Source organism: Odocoileus virginianus, chromosome 7, assembly GCF_023699985.2.
Source record: "Odocoileus virginianus isolate 20LAN1187 ecotype Illinois chromosome 7, Ovbor_1.2, whole genome shotgun sequence".
Classification (NCBI taxonomy): Eukaryota; Metazoa; Chordata; class Mammalia; order Artiodactyla; family Cervidae; genus Odocoileus; species Odocoileus virginianus.
This window is the reverse complement of record NC_069680.1, coordinates 42,003,216-42,031,186: the sequence shown is the minus strand read 5'-3', so window position 1 is coordinate 42,031,186 and position 27,971 is coordinate 42,003,216. Positions and strand designations below refer to the sequence as shown.

The following is a 27,971-nucleotide window of genomic DNA, read 5'->3' as shown; positions in this document are numbered from 1 at the left end:
AAATTGGTACTGTTACTATGAAAAAACAGAATGGTGATTCCTCAAAAAATTAAAACTAGAACTACCGCATGGTCCAGCCATTCACTTCTGTGAGTATATCCAAAGGAAGTGAAAACAATAACTGGAAATAATATCTGCATTACCATGCTCATAGCAGAATTGTTTGCAGTCGCCAAGACCTGAAAACAACCTAACCTTGCCTGATGAGTTAACGGATAAAGAAGTTGTGGTGTGTATAGATATAGATACACATTGGAATATAATTTAGCTTTAAAAAAAATGAGAAAATCACCATTTGTAGCAATATAGATGAATCTTGGGCATTATGCTAGGTGAAATACATCAAACAGAATGACAAATACTCTATGGTCTCACTTTATGTGGAGTCTAATTAAAAAATAAAACTCATAGAAGAGATCAAATTTATGGTTATGAGAGGTGGTATGTGGGGTGAGGAAGAATTTGAGAAAAGATGGTCAAAAGGTACAAACTTCCAGTTATAAGAAAAATAAGTACTAGTGACATAATGTATGAAATTATGACTATAGTTAATTACCATATAATACATAAGAAAGTTGAGAGTAGATCTTAGGAGTTCTCACCCCAAGGGTAATTTAACTATTTTTTTCTTTTTATTTTACCTACATGAGATGATGGCTGTTAACTAAAATTATTGTGATAATCATTTCCCAATATGTAAATCAAACCGTCATGCTGTTTTGTACACTTAAAATACATATGGTGATATATGTCAATTATTTCTTGGTAAAACTGGAAAAAATATGTGAAGAGTGGTAAAAATACAATGTTACTTTGAGTACATGATGGGTGAAAAGGTGGTGGTAGTAACTGCAGTTGGGGTAACAGGAAGAGCAGTAATAGAGTGTACAGTCATGACTTGGAACAGTATCAGAAGGAAATAAGTAAAATGTTGGCATATGTTGCCTTTGATGACATAATTATATTTTTTTCTTTATTCTTTTCTCTATAAAATTTTCTTGAATGGGCATACTGGTTTTTTTTTTTTTTAATATGGAAAACTCTTATTAAAGGTAGTTTCTGAAAAGTAATTGTGCTATGAGGAAAAGTAAGAATAATAATATACTGCTCATTCAAATGATGACTTAGATACTTAGTATTGGTTGACTGCTACTGGTATATTCAATACTACTCTTTCCAGTAGATTCCCTTTCACATTGCCTGTGTCTCAATGCTAATAATGGGAATTTTCACTTAATAAACAGATAGTGATGGATGGCCCAGTGGTTAAGGGCTTCAGAATAGACTCTTAAAAAATCTTTTTTTGTGAGAATTTCACTTTAGTTACTCAGAACAATTTAGCTACATTTCCTTTGATGTTGGTTTTTTAAAAAAATTCCAACTTGCTAAAACTTTATTTCTCCTGAGGCAAAGAGTTGTTTTCCTTGAGTATTCAACACAGGATGTAAAACTTTGTCCCCATTTATGGTTTTCATAAGATCTCCTTTTTTAATTATCTTCACCATTCTTATTTCTTTTTTTCCAGGTACCGTATGTTTTTGTGTGTGTTTGTGTATAATTTTCAAAACAAAAATTGAATCCATACTGTTTTATGGCTTAAACATTTTGCAGTGACGATTTTTGCAAATGTGGAGTGATCAGTAGCACAGTCTCTATGCTCATCACCCAGCATTGACAGCCATCAGCTTTCTGTGATTCTTGTTCCATCTTTGCCTCTGGCTTACTTTGTTCAGGGTCAGGGGAGGCAGAAGAGGGAGCCAAAGCAAACTTCAGACATCATTGCCATTTCCTTCCCAGTACTTCGTTCTCATGTTTGTTGTTCAGTTATTTACTTTTTGTCTGTTGACCTTTCTTTCTCTTGTTATTGAGATAACTCTTGGACTGTGCCCTGGTGGCATGATGCAGGTGTGCTCTTTTGGAGGCATTGTCCTCTGCACGGTGCTTGATGGGCTGGTCTTCAGGGATCCCGAGGAGGATGGCAGTGTTGGTGTGGAGTTCGTGGTCCAGTTGCTGGTAGAACCCAGAGGTATGCCTGTTGCCTCCTCAGCCTGTGGAGTCAGATGTGTAGCTCGGCCTTTATTGTGTGATGGTGTGTTTAGAAGAAGTAGACCCAAATCTAAGTCATAATGATTTGTATTATTTATTAAACTCATACAGAAAGCATAGCATTGAATAAAACTCTAAAGGATTGTGTGTGGATCCTGTTTTGTTTCTTTAGCTACCTAGACAGGAAACTGTTTTTTTACAATTTAATCATTTCTAAATTTGCCATCCTTTGGGTACTGTAGTGATCTGTGTAACATTTCATGGTTTTGGAAGGTTTGTCATATTCAAGTCTTATAATAACATTGTGAGGCAGGAAAGATATGAAATTTCTGCTCAATGAACTCAACAGAGAAATTGGAAGATGAGAGAGGCAGTTACTGACTTGACTTGAGGTCTTATATCTTCCTGCCTAGGAGTCTTTATGCTTTGGATGGTTTTTGAGTTGCTTTAGAATGTGTTGTGAAATTGGAACTTGCATTTTCCTTTATGCTTAAACACTGTTGTTTTAAATGGTTGGGGAATTTGCACCCCCTCGGATGAGGTCTTGGAAATACTTGGGAAAGGCCATACTCTTACTGGGTCTTATCCCCAGGCTGGGCTGGGGCAGCAAGCAGAGCCCTTGTGGAATTGTCTGATTGCCAACATCAGCGTCCCTCGCCATGACACTGGTTTCCGCCTCCCTCCACTGTTACCCCAGACCCAGACTCCCATTGCCATCTTTACCTTCATTCACTGGTTACTTTTGTGACAGAGTAGAATTCATTTGAGCCTAAGATCTCTGAAATTTTTCCTGGGGACTAGAGATACTTGATCCAGTAGGGAAATTATTCGGACATTCCTTCACTCCCATAGGAATTTGTGCAAGCTCCAAATATCTCAGTCCCTCCAAAAAAAATCTAGACGTGAATGTTCTATTAGCTTAAATTCCCTGAGGGAATACAGTGATTCTTCAGAGCTGACGCTTTGTCCAGGACATTTTTATAGTAGCAGTCTAAAAATGTGTATACTTATTTCTCCAAGAGATAACTTTTTTTTCTTTCACCACTTAAATTTGGTTTCCTGCTAAAGTGTTTTGCCTGCTGCAGGTGTCTCATAAAACATGATTTATGCATTTGATTTATGGACATTACACACATATAAAGTACCAAATATTTTGAGGAAGAATGGAACATAATTTCAGTGCACGTATTTTAACCCGTGTTTATTATTCAAGGAATTCTTTGTATAAAATAGATTCATCTGATTTTTTAATATAATTTTATTTAGGTAGGTAGTTTTGGCTGGGTCTTCATTGCTGCATGGACTTTTCCTCCAGTTGCCGAGAGTGGGGGCTGTTCTCGTCGTGGTGCGCTGGCTTCTCATTGCGGTGGCTCCTCTTGTCGCGGAGCGCAGGCTGTAGGGCGTGCGGGCTTCAGTAGTTGTCACTCCCCGGCTGTAGCACGCAGGCTCAGTAGTTGCGGCGCATGGGCCTAGTTGCCCCATGGCATGTGGGATCCTCCCGGATCAGGGAGCAAACCTATGTCTTCTGCTTTGGCAGGCAGATTATTTACCACTGGGCCACCAAGGGAGGCTGGTGAACCTAATTTTTGCCAGGGTCCAGCCCCAGTGGGTCCAGGAATTCTAAGGGATGAGTGGCGTCAGCGAGGAAGAAGACAGACACACACAGAAGGTTGCGTAGAAGAGGTAGCTTTTTTTTTATTTTTAGGACAGCTCAGTTTTTATAGAATGAACGTTACCTCCCCCTTAAGTCACCACATATTACATCAGATATTGGTTTCGTGCTCCTGTCAATATTTTTCTTTCCCATGTTTTTCCCCTATGCATTCATCTGGAACGTTTCTGATTACAGGGTTTTTTCTTAAATGTCCCGTGCATTAATCTTCTTGCCTCAATAGCCTAACATTTTCATTCTAACAAAACAATGTTCTACAAATCTCAGGTAGAATGTAAATTCTTTGGACAATAAAACAATACATGGGAAGGGTCACAGTAACATGTTTGACATTTCTGAGAATAGTACCACGAGAAAAACCTTGATATTTTTCTTTACCTGAAACCACAAAACCTCAATTTACAATGATTAACTATTAAACAGCAAAAACACCTTTAAAGCAGAAAAACACCTCTATTAATAGTGAGATAATGGCAGTGAAGCTGGTTAATATAAATCTTCTATTGAAATCCTATGTACCCTATTTTCTAATTCTACAAAAATACCCATAATATCCCATGTTGTTTAAAGAAAGGGAAACAATGAACAAATAGCAGCATAGAAGTAGCAATAATGAAAACCCTCTCAACCAAGGAGCAAGTAGACTAAAGCAGTGTATATCTACTTCTAAATCTAAATGCTTCTACTCTTTTCTAGAACATTGTAATTCTAGAACATTATAATCTTTTAAGCAAGCAGCCAAACTATGCCTGTGGCCTTTTCTTTTTTTTTGACTTGGTGTTTGTGGTCGTGTCCTGAGCCAGAGCAATCATGAGCATTTCCAAAAAGGCTTGGACTTTTCCAGGGAGGCCTTATTACTATGTATTGTATTTCCAAAAATTAATAGAAAGCCCAACAATAGTAAGACAGAAAGAAGAAAGGGACATACTGGGGCCCCGGGACAACCTCGAGGGGTAGAGCTGCCTTGCAGATTGCTTTCTCGTCCCATGACCTTGTCACAGCCCAGGCGTGTCCTGGCGGCTCCCGACAAATTTTAATATGACATTGCTTTGAAACAGTCAAGGGAAATCCAACTAAAATCAGGGGACTGTGTATTATGGAAGATATTAAGCAATAGACAGTACTGTTTTCAAACATTAAGTTAGTCAAAATGGTTGGTTAACCAAATGTTTTCATACTAAGGTCTGGTCTTATGAAATAAGTAAAACACACAGATCTGCAATTAGTGCATTAACCAATATGCAAATGGCACAGCCAGGATAATTACTAAAGTGCTTAGAAACAGTTTTGTTTATAAAAACAAAAAAAGTCTTCATACAAACTCTAATGAGATACAGGGCTTGCGGGAGGTTTTATGTTTTGTGGGCACAGCTGGACTCAGTGGTTCTGCAAAATGGATGTGGGTCCCCAGATTCAGGTAGATATGAGAAGGTTTTTATTTGGGGGAGTCAGTGGTAGCTGTGTGCAGGATGGGTGGAAGTGGGGAGAAAGCCACCCAGAAAGACTTAGGCTCTCATGAGAAACTGCTCTCACAGCCTGGTCTCAGCTTTGCCAGTCTTTGCCATGTGATCTTGGGCAAAGCACTGATTTTGATGACCCCAGTTTACTTAAAATTTGAAAATTCAGCTAGAATCTGACTTAACACTGGAGTGCTTGAATTCCCCCATATGTGAGGTGGTGGGTCAAGAAGTGTGAAGTAACACGATAAACATATTTCTTGAAGATTTGGGCAAAGACAGTGATTTTTGTATGAACATAACCCTTATTATATAAAATTTACTTGTAACTTTAAGGTCAGCTAAACATAAAAATTGTCCCTCTTACAGAGTCTATGCATCCAGAGTTTTGGATGGCTATATTTACTCTCTCTCTTTGCCAATAGGAATCTTGGGAGGAATGTTACAATGATAATTGATATTTTTGCCAGTAGCTAGATGAAATCTAAAAATCTTCTGTCACTCTTAGTGTATACCATTTCTCTTATAAGAACCGATCATGGTCACCTTTCCTTGGCAGTGGCCAAGTGTTTTTGTTCTGCTGTTGTTGTATGTGACTTACAATAGGCAGAATAATTCCTACTATATTGGAAGACATAGACTCATTTGCCTCTTTCATTCTGTAATATCCGTGGAGTGACGGCTCTATGCTAGGCACTGTTTGGACTTTTAATAAGTCCATTTTCTCCATTGTATGTTTAACTCTGCTAGTATTTTAAGTAGATAATGCATTCATATGGTTTCAAGTTCAAATGGTAAGAAAGGATGTCTGGTGACAAGTGTACTTTCCCATCCTCGCCATACAGTTCCTCCTCCTGGAGTCAGTTGCTATGACTATTTATTTTGAAGCCTTCAAGTGGTATTTTATGTATATATTTGATATGTTAACAAATAGGTATCTATCTCCTTCCCTCCCTCTCCTTTAGACAGATGATATTATACAATACAGGTAAGTCCAATCCCTTTCTTTTTTCTTTTAGCAATTAGATTTGCATCTTTTTTAAGTCCTGAAGGCTGAACATCAAACTGTTAGAACTGTTTATCTCTGAAGGATGTGGTTGAGGAAGCTTGCTTGCGCTTCCTTCCTCCCCCTCTTCCTTCCTATCTGACTTGAATGTACTTCTGTGTCATTTGAATCTCTTTTAAGGGAATACATTTGTTTTATAAGAGGGAAAGTCTTTTTTGAAGAAAGAAATAGCATAAGGTAAATAAGTTCCTGCAAACAGGTGTGAATCAGTCATTTGATCCTTCTAATAGCTCAGGCGTGGGACCTGAGGGAGTAGTAATATGGGTGGGGAGAGCTTTCTGACCTGGGCAGGGAGCACTCTGAAAGAATCCCCTTTAGAAAGATGATAACGATAACCCTATATGCAAAACAGAAAGAGAGACTCAGATGTATAGAACAGACTTGTGGACCCTGGGAGAAGGCGAGGGTGGGATGTTTCAAAAGAACAGCATTGAAACATGTATATTATCTAGGGTGAAACAGATAACCAGCTCAGGTTGGGTACATGAGACAAGTGCTCGGGCCTGGTGCACTGGGAAGACCCAGAGGGATCGGGTGGAGAGGGAGGTGGGAGGGGGGACTGGGATGGGGAATACATGTAAATCCATGGCTAATTCATTTCAATGTATAACAAAAACTACTGTAATGATGTAAAGTAATTAGCCTCCAACTAATAAAAATTAAAAAAATAATAATAATAAATCTAAATTAAAAAAAAAAAAAAAAAGAATCCCCCAGCAACGTTCTCATACTTTTGCCCAAGGGGTTGAGGAAAGTGAGCCTGTGTGGAACTTCCTTCTCTAGGAAGTTCATCCCCCATGTGACCCACACCTTTGCAAATGTGACTTGTGTTCAGGACGTGCAGGTGGCTCCCTGGAGCAGGAGGGGTGCTCAGCGCCTGGGAGGAAGGCGGTGTCCTCAGCTCGGGCTCCACCGGAAGCCTGCAGTTGTCTCCCAGCAGATGGAGCCAGGCTGGGGCAGAGGGTGGAGGAGGTGGGAGAGGCCTGTGTTAGTTTTAGGTCTCTCCAGCGGGTGGGCTGTTTGACCCAGAAGTAGTGTGGCTGAGACCACAGGGAAAGAAGAGAGAAGAATTTGTCAGTCACAGGGTTGTGGCAACCGTGCACCTCATTTTTAAGGAACTGAAAACATGTTCCAGAGTCTTCTGTCAACTTTCCCCTGTGGTTTGAAGGGAAGGGACAGCGTCACACTAGTGGCGCACTGCCCAGTGTGGAGCACACAGGTGAAGGAGCCCAGTGCTGGAGCCCTGCCCTGGCACGTGAGCTTGCACACTGGGCCTTACTTCCACGGCCTCAGTCCTCACCTGTCAACAGGCATTCTTAACCCTTTTTATAGGATTGCTTGGATTTCAATGAGTGTGTAGTCTAAAAAACTTAGGTCCTAGTTCAGTTCAGTTCAGTTCAGTCGCTCAGTCGTGTCTGACTCTTTCTGACCCCATGACCTGCAGCACGCCAGGCCTCCCTGTCCATCACCAACTCCCGGAGTCCACCCAAACCCATGTCCATTGAGTCGGTGATGCCATCCAACCATTTCATCCTCTGTCGTCTCCTTCTCCTCCTGCCCTTAATCTTTCCCAGCATCAGGGTCTTTTCAAATGAGTCAGCTCTCGGCATCAGGTAGCCAAAGTATTGGAGTTTCAGCTTCAACATTAGTCCTTCCAATGAATATTCAGGACTGATTTCCTTTAGGATGGACTGGTTGGATCTCCTTGTCGTCCAACGGACTCTCAAGAGTCTTCTCCAACACCACAGTTCAAAAGCATCAATTCTTCTGTGCTCAGCTTACTTTATAGTCCAACTCTCACATCCATACATGACTACTGGAAAAACCATATCCTTGACTAGATGGACCTTTGTTGGCAAAGTAATGTCTCTGCTTTTTAATATGCTGTCTAGGTTGGTCATAACTTTCCTTCCAAGCAGTAAGCGTCTTTTAATTTCATGGCTGCAGTTACCATCTGCAGTGATTTTGGAAAAGAAAAATAAAGTCAGCCACTGTTTCCCCATCTATTTTCCATGAAGTGATGTTTACTAGGTCCTAGTAAACTCTCATTAATGTTAGCTAGAAGATAGAGCAGGAAGGTGAGAGAGCAAGTAAGTAATGGACCTTCCATCTCACACATGGGGCAGAAATGTGCTGAGAAAGAGACCTTGGACTCTTGATCCCGCTTAGTTCTCTGCTTAAACCATCCTCTGAAAATTCAGTGCTCTTCATTGTCGTTTATAGGTCACATGGTCCTCATCCTGGCCTGGGAGCCAGAGCCATCAGGCTCCATCTGGCAGATTGGTTTTTTTCAGAGAACTGCATGTGCATTTTATTTCAGCTCTGTGGACATACAGGTTCCCGCTTTGGCATAGTGAGAAGTTAAATGGCTGTTAACATCCTAGTCTCTAAGGTACAGGTACTGTAGAGCTCAACTACTAACAGTATCTTATAGAAAGCTGATTTTCTAGTTATCAATACTTTAACACTTAGTGATGCTCTGATACTTTTATAATCAGTATTTATGCTCTTATGAATAAATACTTCATAAATACTTATGAAGAATACACAGTTCTTATTGTTACTATCTCATGTCTGTGAATAATGACGTGGCTTTCGAAAGCTGAGGTTAAATCCACAAAAGCTGTGGTGTAGTAATTACTTCTGTGATCCTTCATGTGGTGAGAAGTGTTTAAAGTCCAGATACCCCCAGGATTAGTTTTCCATTTATCTTCTGGTTTCTTTAGGGTTAGGCTTATTTTTTAAAAGGAAGAATGTATTTTAACTACCATATGTTAGGTGTGTTAGAAATCCTCTCCTATCTACACCCGAGTGTAACATCAGAGGCAGCTGCAGCCAGTTTGATGTCATGTGTCAATAGCCTAAAAATCCCTGCAAGAAATCCTGGCAAGCAGAAGGTGGGGATTTTACAAGAGAAGATTAAATAAGGGAGGAGCCTCCATGACATGGAACAGGTAATTGGCTCTTGCATGATGGGGTTCTCTGCCAGAAATCAAGCACGAATGTCTTTGGGTTCTCAGGCCCTACTTGCAATGCTAGTTTCTGCAAGGAAAGATGAGATGAAATAAAAGGGATGTGCTCTTTGTTCTTCCATGCCTTTCCCCCAATCTGACATCTTTCCAGCCTACTCCTACTCCCACAAAGCTCTCACTCACTATTTCCCCCCTCAGATCTCAGATTTCTTTGTCTTAAGCCACAGAGCTTGTTTTGCAGAAAAATAGTAACTTACTTAAAAAATAATAGTTGTGATTGATTTCATGGAACATGCATAAATTCCAGGCACTAAGTACTTTACTTGCATTATTTCATTTCATCTTCTTTATAACAGCTTTGTAACAGCTTCACAAGTAGTTTTGTCTTTAATGGACACTGTGGAAACTGGGGAAGTTAAAAAAACTTGTCCACGGTCACATGGCAGGAACTCTTAAAATGAACATTGGAACCCAAGTCTACATGCCTCCAAAACTTTTGTTCTTATTTTGGATTTTACCATAACAATAGCTGCCATTGGTTGACGGCATGTTCCCAGAACCAGTGCATAGAAAAACAACTTTCTTTTTTTTTTTTGAAAAACAACTTTCTTGAAGAATCATGGTTCACATTGCCCCAATATGATGTATAAAGTTCATGTAATTAACTCTTGATATGATTACTGAATAGGACACAACATCACTTCTAGGTATTCTTGCCAAAAATGCATAACTTTCATCATGAAAACATTTGAGAAACCCAAACTGAGAGACATTCTACAGAATAACCATTTCAGTTCAATAGTATTAAGGTCATGATGGCAAGGAAAGATTGGGGAATTGCCACGTATTGGAGGAGATTAAAGAGATTGTGGGAATAGAAAGAGGAGATTGGGGGAAAATTGGTAAAATTCAAGTATGATCTGTTTTTAAGTTAATAATATAGCAATGTTAATTTCTTGATTTTGATAGCTACTGTGATTAAGTTGTTAATACAGGAGAAATGTTGTGAAGGGAATACCTCAGTTTTCTGTTCTATTATTTTAACTTTTATATAAATCTATACTTATATCAAAATAAAAAATATTTAAGCCATCTGAGATCGATATTATATATTCTCGGTTTAGAGATGAGGCAACAAAAATTTCAACTGTTAGGTAACTCACCTAAGATCATACAAATGGTAGTTATTGTTAGTGAAGGAATGAGGAAGAATTCTAACTCAGTCTTGGAGATTTCCAAAGCTCAATTTAATCACATGCTTTATGGTTGCCTCATGTTTAAATATGTGTGTTCAAAACATTAGTTAAACTCCATCCCCATTAGACAGCCCTTATACTAGGAGGGGAAAAAAAGCATCAACTTTGTGCCTGTTGAAAAAAAGCAATGCATATATTTCATTACTGTTATAAAATTACATGATAAATTTTGTGTGTATATATGGAGCAATATTAATAGAGAATTTTATACTTAAGGGAATTTTAAATCAAAGTTATATAAATTTTCACCAACAAAAATGAGAACTATTCATTATAAAGCTGTTCTTATTTTTTTCAAGTAATTTCTACATCCTACATCTCCAAATTAAAAATATCATGTTTCTGTCTCTTCTTGCTACCCAGCTCTCTCAAACTTTTTTTCTATAAATGTCATTGGCACAGTGAAGCTAATACTGTTTAATGCAAAAGATCCAAGAAGAAAGCCATATTTTTGTCTTATTAAAAGATATTTTGAGGGGAAAATGGATAAATTGTTTTAAAACTTGAAGCTGGATAGGAGAATACAAAAAAAAAATCCTCTGTAAGTTTTAAAAATCTTGATAAAATATAATTACAGTGGAAGTCTTATTAACTTTAAAAGGAAAAAAGAAGTGGATCAGTTGGCTTTGTTCAAGTCTAAATAATTTAGTGATAAATTGTGGATAATTCTTTGATGTATAGAATTGTGGCACTATTCTAGTGCTAAATATCTAAGTTGAGGTGGATTAGTTTCTGAGCCTCCGTGTCCTCAGCTGCAAAATGGGTACAATAAACTTACTCCAAATTTTTGCTTAAAGAATTGGATAATTTTATAGTTTATGTGCCTTCACATAAGAGCTTTAAGCATTCGTTGTTGTTGTTTTTCTTACTAACAATCTATTGTACTGTTGATCGTAGCTCCTGAAGTTAGCTTGCTTCTAAAGACTTTGACCTTTGTTATTTTGATTTATATGTGCTAGGTGTTTCAAGGAAAGTCAGCAAACAAGTTTCTCTTTGCCAAGATGTTACACCAACCAGCATGTTGTGGTACTATTTTTTAATAGTATATAATTCCTTGTGGCCATTTGATGAAACCAGAAGCTCATAAAATGAAGCCCAGAGTGACAGACCGAGGAAATTTAGTTTGGTAAAACCAGAGCTATTTCCGGGGGTGCTTTGAGAGGAACTCTTACCTTGGATCTGTCTGCTAAATTTAGTCTGTTACCTGAGAGTTTCTCGTCTCAGTTTCTACTGATAATAGAGGACATGGGGGTGTGTCTGAGGGTTTTTAGTGGGGAGAGGGAAAGTGTGTGTATTGGGGGAGGGCATCCACTTTTAAAATAGCTATTTATTTCTATTTATGTATTATATCCTTTTATTGATAAGATATATGTCTGAATCACTTTGTTGTCCACCAGAAGCTAACAAAACAAAACATAGTAAATTAACTATACTTTAATTGATCAATTAAAGTGCTTAGTTATCAATTAGGTGCTTAGTTATTCTAGACACTATTAATGATAATTCCACTCCATTCATTCATTCATTCAACAAATATTTATTGAAAGCCTGTGCTGTGTTAGATGTTATACTAGTCCATTGAAGGTTTTAGGTATGACTATTTATTTCTACTCAAGTTTGGAGTATTTCAAAATAAAAATTTTCCATTAGTTCACAGATACTTCTTGGGACTTCCCTGATGGCTCAGATGATAAAGCATCTGCCTATGATGTGGGACACCCGGCTTTGATCCCTGGGTTGGGATCCCCTGGAGAAGGAAATGGCAACCCACTCCAGTACTCTTGCCTGGAAAATCCCATGGATGGAGGATCCTGGTAGGCTACATACAGTCCATGGGGCGGCAAAGAGTTAGACACGACTGAGCGACTTCACTTTCACTTTTCACTTCATTGAGTATTATGGGGCGTATGCACTAATGGATTGAACAGGGGCAGATAAAGCTTGCCAGTAATGTCTTTGCTAGAGTATATGTTGTTGTTAAGTCACTCAGTCGTGTCCAGCTCTGAGACCTCATGGACTGCATCACTCCAGACTTCCCTGTCCTTCACTATCTCTCAGAATTTGTTCAAACTCAGGTCCCTTGAGTCGATGATTCCATCCAACCATCTCATCCTCTGTCGCCCTCTTCTGCCCTCAATCTTTCCCAGCACCAGGGCCCTTTCCAGTGAGTCAGCTCTTTTATCAGGTGGCCAAAGTATTGCAGCTTCAGCTTCAGCATCAGTCCTTCCATTGAATATTCAGGATTGATTTCCTTCAGGATTGACTAGTTTGATCTCCTTGCAGTCCAGGGGACTTTAAAGAGTCTTCTCCAGCACCACAGTTTGAAAACATCAATTCTTTGGCGCTCTTTATTCTTCTTAATCGTCCAACTCTCACATCTGTACATGACTATTGGAAAAACCATAGCTTTGGCTATATGCACCTTTGTCAGCAAAGTGATGTCTCTGCTTTTTAATATGCTGTCTAGGTTCATCATAGCTTTCCTTCCAAGGAGCAAGTGTCTTTTAATTTCATGGATGCAGTTGCTGTCTGCAGTGATTTTGGATCCCAAGAAAATAAAGTCTGTCACTTTTCCCCATCTATTTGCCAAGAAGTGATGGGACCAGATGTTGTGATCTTCATTTTTTGAATGTTGAGTTTTAAGCCAGCTTATTCACTCTCTTCTTTCACATTCATCAAGAGGCCTTTTGGTTCCTCTTCACTTTCTGCCATTGTGCTGTGCTTAGTCACTAGGTCGTGTCTGACTCTGAGACCCCATGCACTGTGGCCCACCAGGCTCCTCTGTCCATGGGATTCTCCAGGCAAGCATACTGGAGTGGGTTGCCATGCCCTCCTCCAGGGGATCTTCCCAACCCAGGGATCGAACCCAGGTCTCCTGCATTGCAGGCAGAAACTTCCATCTGAGCCACCAGGGAAGCTCCTGCCATTGGGGTGGTGTCATATCTAATCTGAGGTGGTTAATATTTCTCCTGGCAATCTTGCTTCCAGCTTGTAATTCATCCAGCCTGGCGTTTTGCATAATGTACTCTGCATGGAAGTTAAATAAGCAGAGTGACAGTACTCAATCTTGCCGTACTCCTTTCCCAATTTGGAACCAGTCCGTTGTTCCATGTCCAATTCTAAGTGTTGCTTCTTGACCTGTTTACAGGTTTCGCAGGAGGCAGATAAGGTGGTCTGCTATTCCCATCTCTTTAAGAATTTCTCACTGTTTGTCGTGATCCACACAGTCAAAGGCTTTAGCATAGTCAATGAAGCTAGAAGTAGATATTTTTCTGGAATTCTCTTGCTTTTTTGATGATCGAACAGATGTTGGCAATTTAATCTCTTGTTGCATATAGTATGATGGAATTGAAGTTTACTAAGCTTAAGAGGGCATGCACAAGGAGTAGGTGTGGAGAAGAGTTGGAATTTGGTTTTTGGACTTTTTAACCTAGTTAGACAGGAACCATGCTGTATGCATCCCTGTCTCCCAGGATGCCCATGACAATGCTTTATGCATAGTACACACTTAATTAATGTTTGGTTTTATTTGGATTCAGTGATTTGGCTTTTATTAATATGTATACTTTTCAGTCCTTGGCTCTTTAGTGCTGGCTTTGTTTATGCCAAAAAGAAAAGCTCATTATGAATATAAATAGAAAATAAATTTGAGCTGTATTTTCAGTGAAGTTGATGTGCCTCGCACCTTGCCAGAGTGCTTTGTTAATAGGCTCTCTGAATTCTGATCATCAAGTTCTTTAATGAATTGCATCTCTATAATACAGACTTAGCTCTTTACAAAAAGAACTCAATTTAGGTATGCTGATCTTTTATTATGCGTGCGAGTTTTGATTCTTGTGGCACAGGTGTGGAACATAATCAGATGTGGATTAGAAACCCACAGGATTGCCACTGTTTTTTTATGGTAAGAATAGTTTTCAGAAATACTTTGAAGTGCCATTTGGCGCATTTTAGGGGAAATTTTTATTTGCCCTCCCACTTATTGAGACACTGAGAGATTCTTTTGTCCTAGATGTAGTCTATCATTGTTCTTAGTCATTTTTCCAGTTTCCATCTTTGTGACTGGTGTTTTATATCTTTACAAATTAAATCCATATTTTCCCCTGCTCCTCTTTCTCTTTTATACTGAAATAACTTGTGACATTTGAAAGTTAAATTATTTGATCTCACATTTTACATCTTTAGATCATTTGACAGAATTTTGAAATGCTTTTTAATGAGCTATGTCACCTTTTCAGATTATGATAACACAATGTTCTCATTGTATGTAAAACTGACATTTTGTCAAATGGTTTAGGTATTAATGCATATAGAATTTTGAAAGAAAGATGAGACTACATGATCTGAACATTAAGAAGCGCAACTCAGAAAAGTGATACTTGTAGTTCTGTTTTAGTGGCCAGGGCCTAATAAGGAGTGAGTAATTAGGAACTTGCCATCTCCATGCATTTGCTCAGATGTGCCTATGTTACTATTCCAGCCAGTGTGTCAACAGCTAATGCAAATTAATGGTAATGGGAACAGTGCATCCACAAAGGATCTGAGTCGCACCTTCAGAAGCAGTTGGCAAACTAAATATCTGTAAGGTCTCATATTTAGGCTCTTTCCCACTGTGACACTTAAAAATCTGACTAAACATACTAGTGAGGAGGGTTTTGGTAACTTTGAAAGGTGTGAGGGCCTAATTATAGGTAGAAAATGGCTATGTATACAATTTGGGGAAAAAAAACAAGTTTTTTTATGTAATTCATTATCGTATAAATATGAAATTATAAATGTTTGAATGCTTTTGGCTTTTGTGTTATGGCATTGACTGTGCATTGTCTTTTAATTTGCTCATAACAAAGAATAAAAATTAAGGAACCTCTCTGAGCCTTCTCTTTAGGCATAACAACTGAATAGTGATCCCTTTTCCATGTTTAAGGAATTAAGTTCCTACCAACAGGGATCAATGTTATTTTCTTCTCGTATTAAAGAAAGTCTAAAAGGAAAAAATGGTATGATTAAAGGAAGTATGTTTTCCCACCTGAAAAACATCCTAGCTATATTTCTTTTCAGGAGATTATATTTTAAAGTAACTTTCTGATGAAATGGTTTATAGGTTTATTCCTTTTTTTTTTTTTTTTCCAGTTAGGTGAGAGTTGTAAAGAATTATTGAGATTGATGTGGTCAGCCTCAGATGATGAAGAATCTGGGTTTAACACCTGTGTTCTTAGAATCAAATACAGTCAACTGCCTTCCTTCTCTAGTATTTATTTTTCACTCATGAAACAGATACTGATATTGAATGCCTACTGTGTGCTCGCTCCCAAGGACACAATAATGAAAAAAGCACAAGAGACCTTGTTTCTTGGAGCCTCCATTTTGGCAGGGCAGGACACTCAGCAAGTAAGATGATGTCAATAAGAGGATGGTCATGAAAGGCTTGGTGAAGAGATGACATATAGGAGTGGAGGCCTGAAAGTTGAGTGTGGAAGGCTATAGTGAAGAAAGAGTAGGATGAGAGTGTTCAAGTAGTGTTAACAGCATGTTTCAAGGCCCTGGGGTGACTGGAAACTGAAAATAGACTAGCATAGTTGTTGTGTAGTGCACAGTGGGGGTACTTGGCCACACAAAGGCAGGACCAGTCTTACAAGCTGTGTAACAGTGAAGTGTGGATTTTATTCCAAGAGCATTGGCAAGCGTTGCAGGATTTCAAATATGGGAATCACACAGTTGAGGAAGTTCTCTATGCTGCCCCACGGCAGGTGCACTTGGTTTGGACACAGAACATCATTGAGGAGGCCGTGGCAGTAATTTAAATGAGATGTAGTCTTGGCTGAACTATGGTGGTTGTATGAAGTAAAGAGAAGTAAATGGATTTGTGGTACAATTGGCAGAACTTGAATCATTGGTGACATTTTTGCTGTTTTCAGTTATAGTTCTTTTTCATGTTTGCCAACTCAATTACTGAAGAATGACACCTTGCTATTATATATTTATTTATTTATTAACTTGTGAGATTTAAAACAAATTTTGTGTGTGTGTGTGTGTGTGTGTGGCCTATTTGCAATCGGGCCAAATCATTGTTTAATGATTTGTTTAAAATGATTATGATTGTTTAAATGATTGATTAATGATTGTTTAAAATAATTTCCTTAACTGATTTTTAAGAGCTCTTGATATTTGTGATCTATGACAAATGTAAAAAATATTTTGTCTTGTGTTGTTTGTTTTTTAATTTCATCTGTGAAATATTTTGACTGATATTTTTATAGTTGTTTAAAGCTGTGTTTTATACATTTGGTGTCACATGTATTAATGTTAAGAGTCTTCAGAAATGCATGTGAACATACATTCAGTTGAGATAATACTTTATATATGACTTATTTTGAAATTAGGTCATTATAACGTAGCATAGTAATATATGTTCAAGGCTTTTTAAGAACTAGAGTTTATTTCACCTGATGCACAATAGCTTTAGCTGTGCTTGTTCAGATCTTTCAGTTTTATCATGCCTTAAAGAAAGTTAACTAATTTAATAACTTACGTAAACTTACATATTTTTGCATCACTGATTTAGTTGCAGGGTTCTAATTTTGTTGTATTAAGTTATAGTTAAGGAAGCCAGAAAAGAAAGCCTATTACATTTCTATATAAACCAACAATAAATATTTAAGTGATTGTCTTAAGGTTAGTGCCTCTCATAAACTGTATTCTTTAATTGTAGGCCTTTGCACTTCTCTGAGGTCCTGCACCCTAGGCATAGTCTCATTTAGTGAGATTGCAGAATAGCCCAGATACGCAGTATGTTTGAGAGACTGTGGAAATGGCCATGTTACTAATTGTAGTTACTTGAGTCACGTTAGAATCACATGGGTATAGTTTAAGGAGCCTCAGTTGATGATTTAGAAAACAAGGGTTCTAGTTCTTGCAGTTTCACCCCTAGATGTATTGCTTAGGTGTAGGGTCTCTGTTGGAAGATGTCTCTCAAGCCCTTCATAGTTTGGGAAGGGTGCAAAGATGAGTCTGTAATTTCATAGGCTTTCTGCTGCCCCCTGGTGGCATTCTACCTTAGTCCGCCTCCACAGCTGGAACTTTTACAGATCCCTCTACAACCTGAGTCTGTGTTCCAGTGCTGACTGGCGTGATGAGTGAGGAGCATCCCTTTTGTGCAGCTGAGCTTTGGTTCTGCTAACCATTGGCCAGTTGATAAAGAAGCTCAGTGAAGGTGAACCCTGGAAATTTGGGAAATTACCAGATCATTGGAGCCAAGAAGACAGCCAGTGATCACTAGACAGGAGTTGACCAGTTGATGGGTATTCATTTTTAAGAGTCAGTATAATTGCTGTCAGAAAAGTGCTTAGTGTTTTTCTTTTTTTTTTGAGTGTGGAGATAAAGGTAAAGAAGACCTACACTTGCTTTTCCTGAAATCCAGGGGACTGGGGAAGGAGGCTGGCACAGGGAGCCATTTGTGGGAGAATAAAACATGATGGGAACACGGACATCACCTTTCTGGCTGGGACTGACCACAGGGTGTGCATTTAGGTGCCGTCAATTTAGAAGTTACCCCTTTAGATCACCCCTAGGCCAAAAATAGTTAAAACTCACCTAGCTCTCAAAGTTAGTATTAGGAATTTATTTTGGGACGTAGACTTGAACTTGATTTCTCCTATCTGGGCCTGTGCGTTGTTGCTAATTCTGCAGTGTGGTGTTGGTCACCAGGGTCATGTTCCTTATATTAGCTTTTTTTTTTTTTTTACTCCATGAGTCACATATATTTTTTATTAGTGTAGATTTAGAAGAGATTTGATAGATATTTTTCTCGCTGAAGGGAAAAAGCTTTCATTTCCCAGCCTGTGGGGATTTCTGATCCTCAGTAGACTATAAAAAGTTGTTTCACTCTCGATCAGGTTTTTTTATTTTACATTAATCAAGGAATTGTGTCTTCTCTTGAGTTGCTATTAATCTGTTACCAACACTAGGCAGTTCCAGTGTAAACACCAACGGTGTACTTTAAATTAGTTGTGTATTGTTATTACACACGGGGATCACTGCCCCCATCAGGCTTCTGAAGTCTGTAGATAATTAAAAGTGGTGATGCTGGACTTCTCTGGTGGGCCTGCCAGTAAAGGAGATGCAGGTTCGATCCCTCATCTGGGAAGATCCTACATGCCACAGAGCAACTTGAGCCCGTGAGCCACAACTACTGAGCCTGTGTCCTAGAGCCTGGAAGCCACACTCCTGAAACCCACGTGCCCTAGAGCCTGTGCTCCGCAACAAGAGAAGCCCCTGCAACAAAGAACAGCCCCTGCTCACTTCCATTAGAGAAAGCTCACACAGCAATGAAGACCCAGCACAGCCAAAATAAAACAAAATCATTTTTTATAAAAGTAATCTTTGGGGACTTCCGTGGTGGTTCAGTGGTTAAGAATCTGCCTTCCTGTGCAGGGGGTGCATGTTTGATTCCTGGCCAGGGAACTTAAGATCTCATATGCCTCATGGCAAAAAAAACCCCAAAATATAAAAGCAATATTTTAACAAATTCAATAGAGACTTAAAAAAAAAAATGTGATGTTTCTGTTTAAAATTATTAGCACACATCTAACTAAAACTTTTTTTTTAAAACAATTTCTAGGTAGTGGAAGCATTCTGGGAGAGAATTAATTTAGAAATTGAAATAGTAAACCTTCTTGTACATTTTGATGATGTATGAGATGAGAAAAATACACTTGAAGACTGAACTGCTTTAGAAAATATGAGGAAATGGTTATTGTTTATAAAATATAGCTAAAATTTATGGTACTGTTACTCTCCAGCAAATTTTTAGAGTAGCAACAGGACAAAGGAAAAGACTTTAAGCTTCTAGGGGAGGGAAAGGTGAGAAGGCAAATACAAGGGAAAATTAATGGTGGAGAAGGGTTAGTGTTAGCAGGGATTTGTTATATAGGGTTTGCCAGCAACATCTCTGGGCTGATGAGGTTTTAGACTCTTAAAGTTGTCTCCAGTGACTAACTTCTGTCCTTCCTTGTAGAGCAGGAACAGGGAATATGTCTACAAATTTATGCCCTTAGTTCAGTTCAGTCGCTCAGTCGTGTCCGACTCTGCGACCCTGTGGACTGCAGCATGCCAGGCTTTCCTGTCCATCACCAACTCCCAGAGCTTGCTCAAACTCATGTCTGTCGAGTCAGTGATGCCATCCAACCATCTCATCCACTGTTGTCCTCTTCTCCTCCTGCCTTCAGTCTTTTCCAGCATCAGGTCTTTTCCAATGAGTCAGTTCTATGCATCAGGTGGCCAAAGTATTGGAGTTTCAGCTTTAACATTAGTCCTTACAGTGAATATTCAGGACTGATTTCCTTTAGGATTGACTGGTTTGATCTCCTTGCTTTTGGGCAAATAGGGTGACAGCAGAGAGGTTTTTCTGAATCTGCTTCTGTTGTCAAGCCCATGTTTGGGTGCCCAATGCACTGTGAGGCCACACCAGATTATTGAAGTTTGGAACTCAGAAAGGTTTATTGCAGGGCAAAGCAAGGATAACAGGTAGCTTGTGCTCAAAAAGCCTGATCTCCTCAGTTCAGTTCAGTTCAGTTCAATCACTCAGTCATGCCTGACTCTTTTTCTTTTCTTAGGGAAGAGTTTTTACAGGAAAAAGTGATTTGAGGGGCTGGGGAACTGCAAGGCGTGTAACCCTCCTCTGGTTGGTTGGTGTAAGCTAACAGGCTGGTGTTGACCCTCAGTCATCTGTCTTCCGGTTCCAGCCAGTCTGGAGTCCACTGTTTGAGCCCAGTCTAAAGTTACCATCGTCAGCCTGGGGTGGGGGCCCTACTTCCTACGGAAGAACTCAGAGATATGTATCAGACTATTATGCACCTCCCCTGAGGAGGAACTGGGACCCTGCCCTATCCTGTACTATTGTTTCTTTCTGTATTCCCTAATTCCCCTGATTAGTAACTGTTTGAATCTGCCCTTTGCAGCTCAGAGTAGGTCTAGGAGCCTGAAAGCCTTTTCCCTACAAACAGGAAGGGGATACTGAAAGTCTCTTGTGCCTGGGAGGGCCCCACAGCATCCCGCTTGGTTTCACTTCTCAATTGCCTTCAGCTCAAAATAATCATTTGCCAGAGTAGTATATTGTGCTCCCCTTCAAGACCAGAACGCGGTCTTTGTGCTTTAAGCCTGCAGTGGTCCTGGGACAGAAATACCAGTAAGGAATGTCAAGGATGGAGATTGGCAGTTGGGGTTTGAGGTACGTGCGTACTAAGTCACTTCAGTCGTGTCTGACTCTTTGTGACCCTGTGGACTGTAGCCCACCAGGCTCCTCTGTCCATGGGATTCTCCAGGCAAGAATACTAGAGTGGGGTGCCATGCCCTCCTCCAGGGGATCTACCCTACCCACGGATCTCTTACGCAGGCGGGTTCCCTGTGGTTTGAGGTAAGGTGGAAGAAGACACAGCTAGGGTGGGGCCAGAGCATTCTGCAGGATTTTGTCTCCTTCAAAATAAGAAATAAATTAGTACAGAATAATAATAACAAACATTCTCAATCACTGTTCTTGAATATGTGCTGGACTCTCAGTATAAATTCATAGCCCGAGTTCTGAAAAATATTCTTAAATAATTTCTCTGGTTATAACTTCCCCGTTTTTTCCTATGCTCTTTCTTGAGCTCCTACTAGTCACATACTAAACTTTCTAGGTGACTTTTTTAACGTTCTTAACCTTTTCTGTCAGTTTTCCATCTTTCTGTCTTGTTCTGCTTTCTGAGATATTTTTTCCAACTTTATTTTCTGTTGAAATTTTCATGTTTATCAAGAGTCCAAGACCTTTTAAAAAAATGAATTTTTTGGGTACCATTTTGTTCTTCTTCAGTGTTTCTTTGAGAATGTTCTTAATAGTTTTTCTTAACATGATAATTTCCCTGCTTAGTGTGTTCTTCCAAGTTCTTTTTTGTTTTAAGCTCTGGCTTTCATGTTTATTAGAGTTTCTTCAAGTGTCTATTAAAATTTTTTGACCCACTCTTTATTTTTTAAAAAGCACTAAAAATGCTGTTTGAAAGCACTTTGCGTGAGTGGAACTTGTTTGCATGGATTTCGGTGCAAGATAATCAGTGCTCTTTTCTCATAAAGTGTCTGGAGTTCAGGGGGTGAGGGGGATCTGCCTGGAAGTTTTCATCCTGGCCCCCAGCATGCTGGGTGTTTAATGAGGTAAAGGATTAGGACAGGTCTGGCAATGGCTGTTTGCAACTTTTATTGAATCCATTGTAGTTAGTAGCCCACTTTCAACTGTGTTCTGTTCCTTTTCTAGCAACTCTCCATTTCCCTTTTCCAGACAATAAACTTCCTGTCTTCTCTGATGCTGGGGAGAGGTAGTTGTTCAACTGTGGGAAGTGAGAATCTGAAGGTCACTTTTTTGATGGTCTTTCAGCCAGTCCTATTTTTAGCTCCACCTCACCCTCATTTTGCAGTGTATCTATGCCTCCAATTCCTCATGCTTCTAAGGCCTCTTTTTACACAGACTGCTTTTCATTTATCCTCCTTACTGGCGTAGGGTTTTGGTTTCTTGGGTTTTCTCTTAGCTACCACTAAGTCCATCTGCTTCCCAACCTCCAAAATTAGTTGTCTCTTGTTCTGTTTGCCCTTTTCCCCCTCCTTTTTCATCCCTGTATTATCATTTCAGGAGAGTTTTAAGAGTCAGTGGAAGTTAATGCATGTGCGTGTGTGTGTGTGTGTGTGTTCAGTTGTGTCCAACTTTTTTTATCCCATGGGCTGCAGCCCACCAGGCTCCTCTGTCCGTGGGATTTCCCAGGTAAGAATACTGGAGTTGGTTGTCAGTTCCTTCTTGAGGGGAGGGATCTTCCTGATCCAGGGGTTGACCCCACGCCTCCTGCATTGCAGCTGGATTCTTTACCACTGCACCACCTGGGCAGCCCCCAGTGCCTATGTTTAGTTAGATATTAATATATTTTTAAAAATAAGTTCCATCTTTTGATGGACTGGATTCCGCTTTCCACTCCTTTTCTGCCTACAAAGAGTGTATGGGTACTGGATTGCTTGAGTTTGGAGGATTGGAAAAAACCTGTCAATTGCATTTAAACATATACTGTATATTTTTGCTCATTTCCCCTTCTCTTATGACCTCCCTTTAACCTTTTGCTTTCTCCCTTTTGTCCTGAAGTATCAGCCCACCACAGGCCAAGGAGAGAAGCTGGGATTTTCCTGTATTTTCTTTCAACACACCTGTCTTGTCTTGTCTTTTTTCCCTACCATGTCTTACTCTTTTATTAATGTTTTAATTCTCTAATATATCATTAGTGTGCTCACTTAACCACCTCTTTAAACTTATTTTCTCAAGCTCATGTTGTTTGTCACACCTGCTAGGTTTACCTTATGGTGGATTATGTCCTTATATGATTTACACTTTTCTGTAACTTGTTTATCCCTAACTGAGATTACTTTTTCCATGGGAAACCTGTGAACTCTTGCTTGTTGAAGAGTCTCTAAGGGGTTGTTGTGCATTTACTTCTCTTTTGTAATTTACATTAATTTCTTGAAGTTTCTTTAAAACAGAAGATAGTGAAACATGGCCTCATCTTTTTTCCTAAGCCAGTGACTTTTTCCACAGCCCTCATTTATGATAGATTCAGAGGGATGTGCAATCTTTATAATCCCAGCTAAACAAGCAGTCCAGTGGAAGCGTTTTAGCTTTAAAAAAGCAGAATGGGAGAAAAAGAAAGGGAATGGAGTGAGATGTGGTGGAAATAAGAGCCTGGGTTGGCTGTTCCCAGGCTTCTTGAGGCAGATAGATCACCACTGTGCACATCAGCTGGACGTGAGAGCTGATGGAATTTGGAAACATCAGTTATGTCCTAATAGTCTTGAGTGCTGCCAGATTATGTCCATGTCCCAGAACTACAGATTAACTTGATGAATGTTATTAAATAGCCCTGCTGTTTCAGACCTAGAAAGGCAGCTCGTCAACTGAGTGGGAATAGACTCTTCAGAGATTTGGTCATTGTGTTCGAAGAATGAAAACTCAGGGGAAAACTATCGTGATTAGTTGTCATTAGTGTTATGCAAAGTTTTCCTTACTGTAATGACAGTAAGGCAGAATTTTCACATGGGTTTTTCATTTTGGCAGTAGGCTGGAGAGATGGATATTGAAGAAACTCTAGATGATAGAAGAGTTGTCATTCTGATGGTTTGTTGTTGTTTTCTCTCTGAATTGATAGACAGTATCTGAGACTGGAATTTTTTTATGCACTTAGGTTCAGATTTCAGCTTTATCCTTGTCAGTGGTTTGGCTCATATCCTGAGACTATTATGTTTAGGGAATTTGATGGCTTTGGAACCCAATTATACAGAGAGGGCAAAAGTTCCAATTATTTAGAGAAATCTGCAAGCCCATTTCATATTTTTAAAGAAAGCAAATGTAGGAAGCATCTATTTTCGATTTTGCAATGCGTTTAAAAACATAAAACATACTTGAAGGAAAAACAAGCCTTTTCTTTTCTAAACACAAGTAATGTGTCTTTATCAAGGAAATTAGAAAACACTGGAAAAAATAAAGTTGAAAATTATTTCATAATTTTGTCACCCAAAGGTAACAGTTTAGAGGTGATCTATGCCTTGTAGACTTTTCTACTGTGGATATTTATGATTCGTGTTTCCAAAAATAGTATCATTCTCTTTGTAACCTGTTTGACAAAACTACACGTACATACATATAAATATGTATCACAATAAATATAGAAGTACAGCCTAGTCTTCAGTGGAGGCTTCGTATTCTGTTATATCATGATGTATTTAGTTCTCAATTTCAAAGGTCTGTTTCAAAAGGAATGATTTCATTTGCTAACCAGAGTCTGACTGTGGAATTGTGAACACTGTGCATAATAGCAATTTAAAATAAGTTAAAGTTTAAAGGTTAAGGTATCAGAAGTAGTCTGAAATTTCCTCAACAGTAGATTGAAGCTATGTGATTGTTATTCTAGCCATTTTTTTCTTCTTCTGATAAATATAGTTTTATGACTTCTGCCTATTTAAGTGAATTCTTTACTTGTTAAGTAATAACAAAAAAAATTTTATAGCTACTTAAATTGGTTTGGAGAAAAGCAATCAGGAGTCATCCAAATTGAGTCAGAGAAGATATAAACACCTACCTTATGAGTCTTTTCATTGGGCTGCATTGCCCTAAAAGGTCCATTAGGTTACTATTGACTTTTATGGAAAGTTCTAGTAGACATAAAGACCTTTATCTGTACTAGAAGTGTTTACAAAAAGGCAGTTCATCTATTTCCTAATAAAATAATATCAATACTTTGTGTTTCTCTTTAGCAAGTTTTCCACAGGTAGTTTCATGTTATAAAATCTGAGCTACATATTACATGCTCACCAAATTTTGATCTTGTACTAAGTTGATTATGTAAGCTAGTGGAGTAAAACCACATGTATACCCCAGGTTGCTTTTGTTTTTAGAGATATGATACATGGAGCCAAAAGTTAACTTCTCTGTCATGCATGCTTTGTTTCCTACTTTCTTTTGCCATTATCAGCATTTAGAAACTTCTAAAACTTCCCTTTAGTTTCTTCCCTGACACACCAGCTATGTTTGTTCAATCTTGGGTCCATCGTGCCTTTAACAACTCATAAAAATTCACTTCTTTGTATTAATTTTATATCCTGCAGCTTTACTATATTCGTCGATTAGCCCTAGTAATTTTCTGGTTGTGTCTTTAGGGTTTTCTGTGTAGAGGATCCTGTCATTTGCAAACAGTGAGAATTTTACTTCTTCTTTTCCAATCTGGATTCCTTTTATTTCTTTTTCATCTCTGTTTGCTGTGGCTAAATCTCCTAAAACTATGTTGAATAGTAGTGGTGAAAGTGGGCACCCTTGTCTTGTTCCTAACTTTAGGGGAAATGCTTTCAATTTTTTGCCATTGAAGATAATGTTTGCTGTGAGTTTATCATGTAAGGCTTTTATTATGTTGAGGTATGTTCCTTCTGTGCCTACTTTCTGGAGGGTTTTTATCATAAATGGGTGTTGAATTTTGTCAAAGGCTTTCTCTGCATCTATTGAGATAATCATATGGTTTTTATCTTTCAATTTGTTAATGTGGTGTATCACATTGATTTGCGAATATTGAAGAATCCTTGCATCCCTGGGATAAAGCCCACTTGGTCATGATGTATGATCTTTTTAATATGTTACTGGATTCTATTTGCTAGAATTTTGTTAAGGATTTTTGCATCTATGTTCACCAGTGATATTGGCCTATAGTTTTCTTTTTTTGTGGTATCTTTGTCTGGTTTTGGTATTAGGGTGATGGTGGCCTTATAGAATGAGTTTGGGAGTTTACCTTCCTCTGACATTTTCTGGAAGCATTTGAGTAGGATAGGTGTTAGCTCTTCTCTAAATTTTTGCTACAATTCACCTGTGAAGCCATCTGGTCCTGGGCTTTTGTTTGTTGGAAGGTTTTTGATTACAGTTTTGATTTCTGTGCTTGTGATGGGTCTGTTAAGATTTTCAATTTCTTCCTGGTTCAGGTTTGGAAGGTTATACTTTTCTAAGAATTCGTCCATTTCTTCCAAGTTGTCCAGTTTATTGGCATGTAGTTGCTGATAGTAGTCTTTTATGATCCTTTGTATTTCTGTGTTATCTGTTGTGATTTCTCCATTTTCATTTATAATTTTGTTGATTTGATTCATCTCCCTTTTTTTCTTGATAAGTCGGGCTAATGGTTTGTCTGTTTTATTTATTTTCTCAAATCCTTTGAATTCCTATACACTAACAATGAGAAAACAGAAAGAGAAATTAAGGATACAATCCCATTCACCATTGCTATGAAAAGAATAAAACACTTAGGAATAAATCTACCTAAAGAAACAGAAGACCTATATATAGAAAACTATAAAACACTGATAAAAGAAATAAAAAATGGCGCAAATAGATGGAGAAATATACCATGTTCATGGATTGAAAGAATCAATATAGTGAAAATGAGTATACTGCCCAAAGCAATCTACAGATTCAATGCAATCCCTGTCAAACTATCAATGGTATTTTTCACAGAACTAGAACAAATAATTTAACAATTTGTGTGAAAATACACAAAAACCTCGAATAGCCAAAGAAATTTTGAGAAGGAAGAATGAACTGGAAGAATCAACCTGCCTGACTTCAGACTATACTACAAAGCTACAGTCATCAAGACAATATGGCACTGGGACAAAGACAGAAATATAGATCAGTGTAACAAAATAGAAAGCTCAGTGATAAATCCATGCACCTGTGGACACTTTATCTTTTACAAAGGAGGCAAAAACATACAATGGAGAAAAGACAGTCTCTTTAACAAGTGGTGCTGGGAAGACTGGTCAACCACCTGTAAAAGAATGAAACTAGAACACTTTCTAACACCACACACAAAAATAAACTCAAAATGGATTAAAGATTTAAACATAAGACCAGAAACTATAAAAGGAAAACATAGGCAAAACACTCTCTGACATAAATCACAGCAGGATCCTCTATGACCCACCTCCCAGAATAATGGAAATAAAAGCAGAAATAAACAAATGGCACCTAATGAAACTTAAAAGCTTTTGCACAATGAAGGAAACTATAAGCAAGGTGAAAAGACAGCCTTCAGAATGGGAGAAAATAATAGCAAATGAAGTAACTGACAAAGAATTAATCTCAAAGATATACAAGCAGCTCATGCAGCTCAATACCAGAAAAATAAACGACCCAATCAAAAAATGGGCCAAAGAACTAAACAGACATGTCTCCTAAAGAAGACATACAGATGGGTAACAAACACATGAAAAGATGCCCAACATCACTCATTATCAGAGAAATGCAAATCAAAACCACAGTGAGGTACCATCTCAAGCCAGTCAGAACGGCTGCTATCAAAAAGTCTACAAGCAATAAATGCTGGAGAGGGTGTGGAGAAAAGGGAACCCTCTTACACTGTTAGTGGGAATGCAAACTAGTACAGCCACTATGGAGAACAGTGTGGGAATTTCCTTAAAAAACTGGAAATAGAACTGCCATATGACCCAGCAATCCCACTCCTGGGCATACACACTGAGGAAACCAGAATTGAAAGAGACACGTGTACCCCAATATCCACTGCAGCACTGTTTACAATAGTTAGGACATGGAAGCAACCTAGATGTCCTTTGGCAGATGAATGGATAAGAAAGTTGTGGTACATATACACAATGGAATCTTACTCATCTATTAAAAAGAACACATTTGAATCAGTTCTAATGAGGTGGATGAAACTGGAGCCTATTATACAGAGTGAAGTGAGTCAGAAAGAAAAACACCAATACAGTATATTAACACATATATATGGAATTTAGAAAGATGGTAATGATGACCCTATACGCAGGACAGCAAAAGAGACACATATAGAAAGAACAGACTTTTGGACTCTGTGGGAGAAGGCGAGGGTGGGATGATTTGCGAGAATAGCATTGAAATATGTATATTACCATATGTGAAATAGATGACCAGTC

The 27,971-nt window shown here is 38.6% G+C and overlaps 1 protein-coding gene across 18 annotated transcripts in view; it reads left to right on the top strand.

Annotated features, from left to right (window-relative positions):
• SGMS1 (sphingomyelin synthase 1) overlaps positions 1-27,971 on the top strand; it is a 317,203-nt gene that overhangs the window by 241,833 nt on the left and 47,399 nt on the right. Inside the window, exon 1 of one of the 18 annotated variants that reach the window (XM_070470590.1) lies at positions 20,589-20,694. The exons of the other annotated variants lie outside the window; for them this stretch is intronic. The gene's annotated coding sequence lies outside the window, so the exon portion shown is untranslated. Of the gene's footprint in view, positions 1-20,588; positions 20,695-27,971 lie in introns of those variants that run through there. 18 annotated transcript variants of the gene reach the window in all.